This window comes from Trichechus manatus, unplaced genomic scaffold, assembly GCF_000243295.1.
Source record: "Trichechus manatus latirostris isolate Lorelei unplaced genomic scaffold, TriManLat1.0 scaffold00060, whole genome shotgun sequence".
Lineage (NCBI taxonomy): Eukaryota > Metazoa > Chordata > Mammalia > Sirenia > Trichechidae > Trichechus > Trichechus manatus.
The window spans coordinates 1,733,319-1,745,235 of record NW_004443996.1 but is presented as its reverse complement, the minus strand read 5'-3'; positions in this window follow the sequence as shown (position 1 = coordinate 1,745,235).

Sequence of the window (11,917 nt, the reverse complement as noted above, 5' to 3'; positions counted from 1 at the left end):
TGTTAAATGAGAAACTATTTTGTTCTGTAAGCCTTCATCTTAAGTGAGAATAACAGCACAATTCGAAGAGCGTAGTCAATGTCAGTGAAGTGTGCATGTAGAAATTTTTGAAATGGTGTATCTTTGGCTACGTGTATTTTGACCAAAAAAAATGGTTGAGAAGTTAGAGGGTTGATATGTTGTGGGGTTGTTAACCAATGTCATATAACAACATGTGTCCTACTGTTTCATGAGAAACTATTTGTTCTGTAAGCCTTCACCTGAAATACAATTTAAAAAAATGTGATGAATGAATGAATGCTTTAATTAAACACTTAGCACAGTAACTGACAGTGTTCCTTCTTTTAGTGTTTGTTGTACTAGATGTGAAGAAATGATTGAATGTTTTAACCTCTGACTTGAATTCTAGTTGAAGTGCATATTGAGTTCTACAAATACAGAGTAAATTCCTATTGCATCTTCTTCTGCTCAAAACAAATACTTTTTCTAGAACTCACACACAGTCAGTCATCTACCTCCTTGATTTAGCCAAAATCAGTGTTTTCAGTTGCTGTCAAAATTAGGAAGCAAGGGACGGGGTGGGGGAATCAAGAGGCAGAAATTTCCTTTCGCACTCAAAATTTGAAAAGGAAAATACCGGTATCCCCTGCTTTTGGAAAGTTTACTTTAAGCAACTTTGCTTTTCCGAAAGACCTACATTAATATCTGTTATCGCTAACTGAAAGAAATCTGAAGAAGTTTTTTGCCTTTATGAAAAAAGGCGAAAAGCAGACATAACGTTCAGTGTTTATTTCTGCAGCTAACCATTAAAGAGGCAGTGCACACCCAAGCAGTGAGAGTGGCGTCACCTAAGCTCCTTCCCCAGGAACTACACTCAGCATCTCACCATCAAGCCACCATAGCTCTGAACTAAGTCTGTGAGCGTCTGTGCTTTATCTCGATTTATTTTGTGCATTCATCAGCAAAATGTGTCCTAATATATCAGAAAATCCTAAGAGAGCTCATAAGGGTTTTATGTGTTATTTGGCATGATTTGGTAGGTTATTATTTTGGTCTGGGAACACTCAAAATTTTTTTCTATATAAATTAATGGTAATTGCTTCTTCTCTTCACACCAAAATGTTTCATAGGAATGCGCTACTTTTGGCTAGTGGGGGAAACCTGTATTGGGAAATGGAGATTCCACGTCAAATGTTTGCAGTCCTTCCTATTTTAAACCTTGAGGATGCTGAAGTTTTTTTTAAAGAATTTCTGACTCGGGCCAACTTTGTTTGTTTGTTTGTTTGTTTTTTTACGGTAGTACCAGATGCCCTATGGAAAGCTTTGTTTTTTCTTTTCTTGTTGAGGATCCTGAAGATCTACAGTAAAACAAATACAGTATAACTATCCTTTTGAACTTCAGGTTGTCAGTATTCCTGTTCGCCCATGTAGTAAAAGAAAATGTTGATGGGTTGATATCTGATGTTCTTTCACAGTGCAGCCAATTTTGCAGCACACCTAGAAAATAAGTTAAGGCCCGCCTGTACCATTAACCTTTTGTGAACTGTTAGCAGGTAACCTCTGGGTGCTAGTCTATCAGTCTTCACAGTGCTGATCGTTAGAAAGAACAGTACTGGATAGGATCGCTATGAGTTGGAATCCACTCGACGGCAACGGGTTTGGGTTTTGGTTTTGGAATTTGCACCAGCATAATCTAACGATTAAATGTAAAGTTTAATGGTGGGTGTTTCACAGAGAACTTTGATAGCCAAGTGACTTCATTTTCTTTAACGTCCGACAATTATGATCTTAGCACTTTCCCTCAAAAACATGCTTTACATTTCTCTAAACTGCGCTGATAATAGCTGGGTGAGTATGTTATTGATTTTTAATTTGCCTTTCCAAGAATAATTTTAAATGTCAAACTACTGGCAAATAAGAGAAAATTGATAAGCTTTACAGAAGAAATCTGTTGTTAAGTTCTTATTAGCTTGCTGCTGATATTGACAAGTCAGGATACGAATGGCAAATATCTCAGCCTTATGTAATCAAATGGCTTGTAACTAATACTTTGTTTTGCTGAGTTTTCCCCTACTCTCAATTTGAGCAAATCAGGATTATCAGTGAGCATCCACTGGTTCCTAAATATGACATTCAAACTAATTAGTAAGAATCCAAACACTGCCTCTATGTAACTCCCATGCGAATCAGGCTGCCAGAAAACATCCTTACATAATGAATAATATTTCCATTCCAGGGATGCCAAAGAGCTGCAGAATAGTAAAATTTTTTGGTGGAATTTTCTTTCAGGGTGAGTGTTCCCTATCCAAGAAAGCCCCCAGTGATGAATATCAAAAAGGGTAAATGTGTGACTGCAGCCCAGTGAGATCATTTGTAGAGGCCCTAAGGCACCACAACAACTTTCATGACCATACAAACACAACTCCAAAGGCCATCTGCACAACATTACTTATTATGCAATTTAATATTTAAAATATTCATTTGAAACATGGCCTGCCTCGCAATCCTAATGACAAATTGCAGCAATGGAGTGCTGCTGAATGCATTTAGAGTTATTTTTTCTAAAAAAGAGTTTTACTGGACAACAATCTGAAAAACTGAGGACAAAGTGCATTACTCTTATCCACCACTCAGTGATTCCACTTTGAAAATTAAAATGGTTCTAGTTACCCCATATAGGTTAAAACACTTAAGCATTTACTTAATATTAGGTTCCTTTAACTAAAGGGCAGTCATCAGTACAATTATTATTGTCAGGACAGGCTTACTTGAAATGTAAATTAGCTGAAGTCATTACTAAAGGAAATTTTGGTTGATAATTACTGTAGAAGGTGTATGGCAGTTCACAAGACAAGAGTAAAACCCGTTGCATCGAGCTGATTTCGACTCATAGTGACCCTATAGGACAGAGTAGAACTGCCCCACAGAGTTTCCAAGGCTGTAAATCTTTACAGAAGCAGACTGCCACATCTTTCTCCCCTGGAGTGGTTGGTGGGTTTGAGCTGCCAGCCTTTCGGCTAGCATTCAAGTACTTTAACCTCCGCACCACCAGAGCTCCAAAGACAAGAGTACAAACCTCCAATTATGTGGTCAATTTTGGCTGCTGTGGAACATAAAAACATACTTTAAAATGTTACTCTGATTTTAGATTAATAGTCCTGAAATGTACATAAGTGGATTAATGCCACACTATAAGTGCAAATTCAGGAGTGTTTTAAAAAAACAATAACTGTAAGGAGTTTTTAGGATATAGACATTACAACAGAGTGAAAAATTATGCTGAATTAGTTATCTTATAAACATACACATGGTTAACATGCATGTACACATATACCTCTACACAGAAAACAGAGATGCTTCTGAAGAGGGAAGAAGAATTACTTTGCCTAAATAGATACAAATATACATATATACCTGTATCTCTGCAGAATCTTGTATTTGTGGTTGTAGAACATTAAAAAATATATGAATAAAATATCCTCCTTAAAATTGACAATAATTTGCTTCATTAGAAAATATGTTTAAATGTGCCTACATGGAGCTTGCAAATGTAATGACTGTTAAATTTGGAAGTCTAAGTTTTAAAGGAAACCATAAAAGTAATAAAGCTAAGATAGACTAATATCTATATTACTTTGGGAAGAGGAAAGTCTCTCTAAGCATAACCCCAGAGGCAGAAACCATAAAGGACAAGAGTACTGGATTTGACTCTTAGCATCAAACATGGCTGAATAGTAAACATACTATAAAACAAAAGTTAAATGAAAATATCAGGTAAAATATTTGCAATACCAACTGACCAAGGGTTAATAACTTTAGTATATAAAGAGTTGCTGCCAATCAATAAGAAAAATCAAATGCAAAATGATTAATCAATTTATTTAAAAAAAATTGAAACTTCCCTGACCCCACTTGGAATAAAAATGCAAATTAAAATGAGAAATTCTTTTTTACCTATAATGTTGACCAAATGAAAAAATAATAATTGTGCCTAGAATCAATAATGATTTTTGGAAAAAGTTATTCACACATAGCAATTGGCAGTGTTTATTGTCAAATTTTTGGAGGAAAATTATCAATATGTTTCAAAAACCTTAAAATTTGACTATCCTTTAACTTAGTAATTCCTCTTCTATAAAATTGACCCAGGGTGCCTTGGAAGAAAGACTTGGCAATCAATTTCTGAAACATCAGCCGCTGAAAACCCTGTGGAGCATAGTTCTACCCTGACACACATGGAGTCGCCAGAAGTCGGAGTCTACTTGATAGCAACTTGTTTGTTTGGTTAAATGTCCTCTCCTCCGTTTTAAGGCTTCCCAGACTCTCTTGGAAAGCTAGCAGTTCCTTCTCATTTTAGTGTCTATGGCACTGAACTCAACTTTTTGGCTTACCCATTGCCTCCCCAAGGATCGGATCTGACTCATGTTTGTATCTTCTCAGCCTGCTGAAATGCCTGCTGAATGCCCACTCAATCTCCTTTGTCCACCCAGCCCCAAACCTCTGCTATTTGCAATAATCTACTACGTCCTACACCTTTTCCTCTTGTAGCGCAGTGCTTCTTAAAGAATGGACTGTGATCACTCCTGGAAGTTCACTAATAATTGCAGATCCAGGCTAGACTTTGTGATTCAGAATTTCTGGGGTGAGGCCCGGGAAACTATTAACAAGTTTCCCTGATGGTTCTGGGCATAATAATTTGAAAATCATGGTTCTTTAGAAAACTGATGCCATTTGCATGTTGTTGTTGTTTGTTTTTTGTTTGTGTTTCTAGGGAAGAGATGTTTTATGGATTGAATTGTGTCCTGAAAAAATGTATTGTGAATCCTAACCCCTATACCTGATTAGGTTTTCTTTTTTAGGCAAGGTCCTTAGACATTGTAATGTTAATTACTAACCACTGTCCCCACGTAGGCGCCCTGGTGGTGCAGTGGTTAAGAGCTCGGCTGATAACCAAAAGGTCGGCAGTTCAAATCCATCAGCCTCTCCTTGGAAAATCTATGGGACACTTTTACTCTGTCTTAGGAGTCTGAATGGACTCAATGGCAATGAGTTTGTTTGCTTTTGGGTTTTATACCTGTGGTTATAATCCCATTTGAAAATGGATTTTCTTTGTAATGTTAATGTAACAGTATTAGTGTAGGCTGTGTTTTAAATCAATCTCTTTTGAGATATAAAAGAACAGATTAAGTAAGCTAGCAAGCAAGCACAAATGGAGGGGAAGATACATGCCATGCCACATGATCACCAAGGAACCTAGGAATAGAAGCTTAAAAGAGACAAGGACCTTCCCCCAGAGCTGACAGAGAGAGAGAGGCTTCTAGAGCTGGTAACCTGAATTCAGACTTCTAGCCTCCTAAACTGTGAGAAAAATAAATGTCTGTTCGTTAAAGCAAAAAAAAAAAAAAAAAAAACTCTTGCCATAACTGCATAAAAATTCCTTTTCAAGGTTGCTCACAATAAGATTTTCTTTTGTATTAAAAAAAAATTGAATTAAACTGAAATATCTGTCCTAGTTTCCTAGTGCTGCTGTAACAGAAAGTAGGTGACTTTAAAGAACATTTTTTTTCTCACAGTTTAGAAGTCTAGAAGTTCAGACTCAGGGCACCAGCTGTAGGGGAATGCTCTCTCTGTTGGCTCTAGAAGATCCTTGTCTCTTTCAGGTTCTGTAACCCTGACATTCTGGATCCCATGGTGACTTTCACGTGGCATCTATCTTACCATCATTTGTGCTTGCTCTTCTGACTAATAGGCTGTTTTTATAACTTAAAAGTGATTAGGTTTAGATCACACACTACGCCGTTATGGCTTCATTAACATAACAAAGAAAACTGTATTCCAAAACAGCATTATATCCACAGGAATAGGGGTTAGGATTCCAACACATATTTTTGGGGGACACAATTCAGTCCATAACAGTGTCCCACAATAGGTATTAAATAAATTATGGCACCTCCTTTTAGGAGACTGCTCGGCATCCATTAATATCCCGTGTATGTTAATGGATTTAACAGATGTTCACAATATATAAACAAGTGAAAAAAACAAGTTACAAAACTGTGTGTAGTGTAATCACACACAAAGACAAACACACACACACAAGTAAGTTTGTACTAACTTGTAAGATTGGCAGTGATATTGTAGAGTTGATTTTTTCCTTTTAACTTTTCTACAGTGAATATGGGATATTATTACAGAATTTAAACTTAAAAAAATAAGAAAGCATATTAATAAAGTGTTGTGCAAAGAAAATCCAGAACCACAGTCACCCATATCTTATTATTCAGTTTGGTCCTGCTTAATTCATAGTAAACTTAGTCTGTGAAGGTTAGATACCAATTGATAAATTGCATTAACATTCCCAATTGCTTTATTTTAATAAATTTTATGGTTCTTTTTAGATAAGAAAAACAAAATTATCTCATTGGTTCTCTTGAGGTTTTTTATTTCTTTTTTAGTCAGTTTAGGTAGTTTTTGTGCTTCTAGGAGATTGACCATTTCGTCTAAGTTTTCTGATTTGTTGGTGTACAATTGTTTATAGTATTGTCTAATGAGACTTTTTATATCTGAAGATCTGGTTGTAGTGCCCCATTTTCATTTCCGATTTTAGATAGTTGCATCTTCTCACTTTTTTCTTTGTCAGTCTAGCTAAAGATTTGATTTTATTGATCTTAAACAAAAGACTTCTGGTTTTGTTCATAGTCTATTTTCCATTCTCTACATAATTTATTTCTGCTCTGATCTTTGTAATTCCCTTCCTTCTGGTAGCTTTAGACTTAGTTTTCTCTTTTTTTTCTAGTTTCTTAAGGTGGAAAGATATGTTATTGATTTGAGATTTATCTTCTTTTTCATGATTCACCAATTCTAAGTGTACATTATGATTATTTTTTCCCCATTTCCCCATTCTCTAGTTATCACCAAACTTCTTTTGTCGCTATGGATTTGTCTATTGCAGATATTTTATATAAGTGGAATCATACAATATTTGTTCTTTTGTGTATATCTTATTTCACTTAGCATAATGTTTTAAAGCTTCATCCATGTGGTGGCATGTATCAGAACTTCATTTTCCTTTACAGCTGGATAATACTCCATTTTGTGTATATGCTACAATTTTTTATCCGTTCATTTTACTAAGCATAACATTCTCAAGGTTCACCCACGTCATAGCATGTATCAGAATTTCATTTCTCTTTATGACTGAATAATATTCTATTGTATGTACATATCACATTTTGTTTACCCATTCATCTGCTGATGAGCCTTTCAGTTTTCATCCTTTAGCTATTCTGAAGAATGCTGCAATAAACATCAATGAACATAGGCATACATGTGTCTTTTTGAGTCTGCTTTTGATTTTTTTGGGTATATACCTATTAGTGGAATTGCTAGGTCATATGATATTTCTATGTTTAACATATTTAGAATCCACCAAACTATTTTCCCCAGTGGCTGCACCATTTTAGATGTCCATCAGAAATGTATGAGTGTTCTGATTTCTCCTCATCCTCGTCAATACTTGTCATTTTTGCTTTTTTTGACAATAACTTCCCAGTGGGTGTGAAGTGTGTTTTAATCTGCATTGTGGTTTTGATATGCATTTCAATGATGACTAATGATGTTGAGCATCATTTCATGTGTTTATTGGTCATTTGTATATCTTCATTGGAATAAAGTGTCTATTCATGTCTTTTGCCTATTTTTAAACTGGATTGTTAGTCTTTTTGTGGTTGACTTTAAAAGTTCTGTATAAATTCTAGACATTAAGCCCTTATCTGGATCCCTGGTGGCGCAGTAGTTAACAGCTATGGTTGCTAACCAAAAGGTTTGTAGTCCGAATCCACCAGCCACTCCTTTGAAACCCTATTGGGCAGTTCTACTCTGTCCTATAGAATCGATATGAGTTGGAATCGACTTGAGGGCAAAGTGTTTTACAGGAAGCACTTATCTGATATATGTTTCCTAATATTTATTCCCATTTGTCTTAGTCATCCAGTGCTGCTATAACAGAAATACCATAAGTGGATGGTTTTAACAAAGATAAATTTATTATCTCACAGTTAAGTAGGTTACAAGTCCAAATTCAGGGCCTCAGCCCAAGGAGAAGGCTTTCTCTCTGTATCGGCTCTGGAGGAAGGTCGTGTTGCATCAGTCTTCCTTGGTCTGGGAGCATCTCAGTGCAGGAACCTCAGCTCCAAAGGACGTGCTCTGCTCCTGGCACTTCTTTCTTGGTGGTATGAGGCTTCCATGTGTCTGTGCTCATTTCTCTCTTTTATATCTCAAAAGAGATTGACATAAGACACTATCTAATCTTGTAGACCTCGCCAGTATAACTGCTGCTAATCCATTTTATTACATCATAATGATAGAGTTTACAACACATAAGGAAATCACATCAGATTACAAAATGGTACACAATCATGCAATACTGGGAATCATGACCCAGCCAAGTTGACAGATATTTTGGGGGGGCACCATTCAATCCATGACACCATTCTATACGTTTTCTCTTCACTTTCTTGATAATGTCCTTTGATGCACAATTTTTTTATGAAGTTCATTTTATCTTTTTTTTTTTCTTTCTGCTCCTGCCTTTGGTGTCATATCTAAATTTCCATTGCCTAAAAGAAGGTCTTAAAGCTTTACCTTTATGTTCTACTCTAAATATTTTATGGTTTTAGCTCCTATATTTAGGTCATTGATTCATTTTGATTTAATTTTTGTATATGGTGTGAGGTATGGGCCTAGCTTCATTCTTTTGCATGTTGAAATCCAGTTGTTCCAGCACTATTTATTGAAGAGACTATTTTTTCCCCATTAAGTGAATTTGGTGCCCTTCTGGAAAATCAGTTGACCGTAGATGTATGGGTTTATTTTTGGATTCTCAATTCCATTACATTGGTCTCTATCTTGATCCTTATAGCACTATAACACCATTTTTATTGCTATAGCTTCGTAGTACATTTTAAATATGGAAACGTGAGTATCCCTACATTGTTTTTTTTTTTTTTTCATAATTGCTTTCACTATTCAGGGCCCCCTTGCAATTCCATATGAGTTTAGTGATAGGCTTTTCTAATTCTAGTAGGAATTACATTGTATTTGTTGATGGCTTTGGGGAGAAATGACATGTTAACAATATCAAGTTTACGAATCCATAAAACAAAATGCTTTTCCATTTACTTAGATCTCCTTTGATTTCTCTCTTCAGTGTTTTATAACTTTCAGTATAAAGGTCATGCACCTCGTTGGTTACATTTATTCCTAGGTTTTATCCTTTTAAACACTACAATAAAATGAATGATTTAACTAATTTTCTTTTTGTTTGTTGCTGATATGTAAAAAATATAACTGATATCTGTGTGTTCTTTTCTGTATTTCATTTATCTTTGATCTTATCCTAATTATCTCTTTCCTTTAGAATGTTTTAGGCTTCATTTGCTCTTTTCTAGTTTCTCAAGATGTAAAGTTAAAGTACTGATTTGACCTCTTTCTTCTCTTTTAATATAGGGATTTATAGCTACAAATTTCTCTTTGAGCACTGCCTTTGCTGCATCTCATATGTTTTGGTTAGTTGTGCTTTGATTTTCATTCATCTCTAAGTATTTTCAGATTTCCTGTATGGTTTATTTTTTGACCCATTGGTTCTTTAATAGTATGGTGTTTAATTTTCACATTTATGTGGAATTTCCAGTTTTCTCTCTATTATTGAGAAAATACTTTGTATGATTTCTATCTTTTTAAATTTAATGAAACTTGTTTAAAGACTTAACATATGTTCCATCCTGGAGAATGATCCATATGCATTGAAGAAGAATTTATATCCTGCTGTAGTTGGGTGGGAGCCCTGGTGGCACAGTGGTTAAGAGCTTGGTTGCTAACCTAAAGTTCAGCAGTTCAAATCCACCAAATGCTCCTTGGAAACCCTATGGGACGTTCTACTCGTCCTATGGGGTCACTATGAGTCAGAATCGACTCGATGGCAATGGGTTTGGTTTTGGTTTGGTAGTTGGGTGAAGGATTCTACAAATGTCTGTTAGATCTAGTTGGTTTATAGTATTGTTCAGAGTCTCTATTTCTTTATATATATATATATATATAATTTTATTGTGCTTTACATGAAACTTTACAGCAGAAGTGAGTTTCCCATTCAAAAATTTGTACACAAATTGTTTGGTGACATTGGTTGTAATACTTACAATGTGACAGCACGCTGGTTTCCCCGTGTCCATTCATCCACTTTTCCTGTCCCTTCCTGCCTTCTTGTCTTGCTTTTAGACAGAAGTTGCCCATTTGGTCTCGTATATTTGGTTGAACTAAGACACATGTTCCTAATGTGTGTTTTTTTTTTGTTTGTTTTATGGGCTTGTCTAATATTTGTCTTTTTTTTTGAGACAAAGATTAAACAAGCCCATAAAACAAACAAAAAAAATGTGTCTCCCCACGTCTGTCAGTTTGTTGTACTATGGTGGCTTGCGTATTGCTGTGATGTTGGAAGCCCTGGTGGTGAAGTGATTAAGAGTTTGGCTGCTAACCACAAGGTCGGCAGTTTGAAGCCACCTGCCACTCCTTGGAAATTTTATGGGGCAGTTCTACTCCATGCTATAGGGTCACTATGAATCAGAATCAACTTAATGACAATGGATTATATTTTTTTTGTTGTTAATCCATATCTAAAAAACGAGCTTTGGGAATAGCTTCAGTTCTGAGTTAGCAGGGTGTGTGGGGGTCATAGTCTTGGCGTTCCTCCAGTCTCTGTCAGACCAGTAAGTCTGATCTTCTTTTGTGAATTTGAGATTTTTCTCGGCTCTGTCCAGGACTCTCTATTGTGATCCTTGTCAGAGTGGTCAGTGGTGCTAACCCGGCACCATCTAGTTCTTCTGGGCTTTGGATGGTGGAGGCTGTGTTCATGTGGTCCTTTAGTCCTTTGGGCTAATATTTTCCTTGGGTCTTTTGTTTTATTCATTCCGCTTTGCTCCGAATGGGGTGGGACCAATAGATGTGCCTTAGATGGCCACTAGCAAGCTTTGAAGACCCCAGATGCCACTCACAAAAGTAGGATGTAGAACATATTCTTTATGAACTATCTTATGCCAATTGACCTATATATCCCCGAGACTATGCTCCCCATCCCTTAGTCCCTCAAGGTGTTTGGATGTGTCTAGGAAGCTTCTATGACTTTGCTTGGACAAGTGTGCTGACTTCTGCTATATTGGGTGTTGTCTTTCTCTTCACCAAAGTTGACACTTGTCTATTATCTAGTTAGTGATTTCTCCTTCTCAGCCTTCTGCTCTCTCATAACCATCAAAGATTGTTTTTTTCTGTGTGTAAACTTTTTCTTGAGTTTTAAAAATAGTGATCTCATACAATATTTGTCCTTTCGTGATTGACTTCTTTCACTCAGCATAATACCCTCCAGATTCATCCATGTTGTGAGATGTTCATCATCATTGTTCTTTATCAGTGCCTAGTATTCCATTATTGTATGTACCATAATTTGTTTACCCATTCATTTGTTGATGGGCACTTAGGTTGTTTCTTTTTGCTATTGTGAATAGTGCTGCAATAAACATGAGTGTGCTCATGTCTGTTCGTGTGATGGCTCTTATTTCTCTAGGATATATTCCTAGGACTGGGATTGCTGGATCATATGGAATTTCTATTTCTAGATTTTTTTTTCTTCAACATCTTTATTTTTTATTTTTGTTTTTTATTGTACTTCAGGTGAAGGCTTACAGAAGAAATAGTTTCTCATGAAACAGAAGTACACGTGTTATTTTATGACATTGGTTAACAACCCCACAACATATCAACCCTCTAACTTCTCAACCTCTTTTTTTTTGGTGAAAATACACATAGCCAAAGATACACCATTTCAAAAATTTCTACATGCACAGTTCAGTGACATTGCCTACGCTCT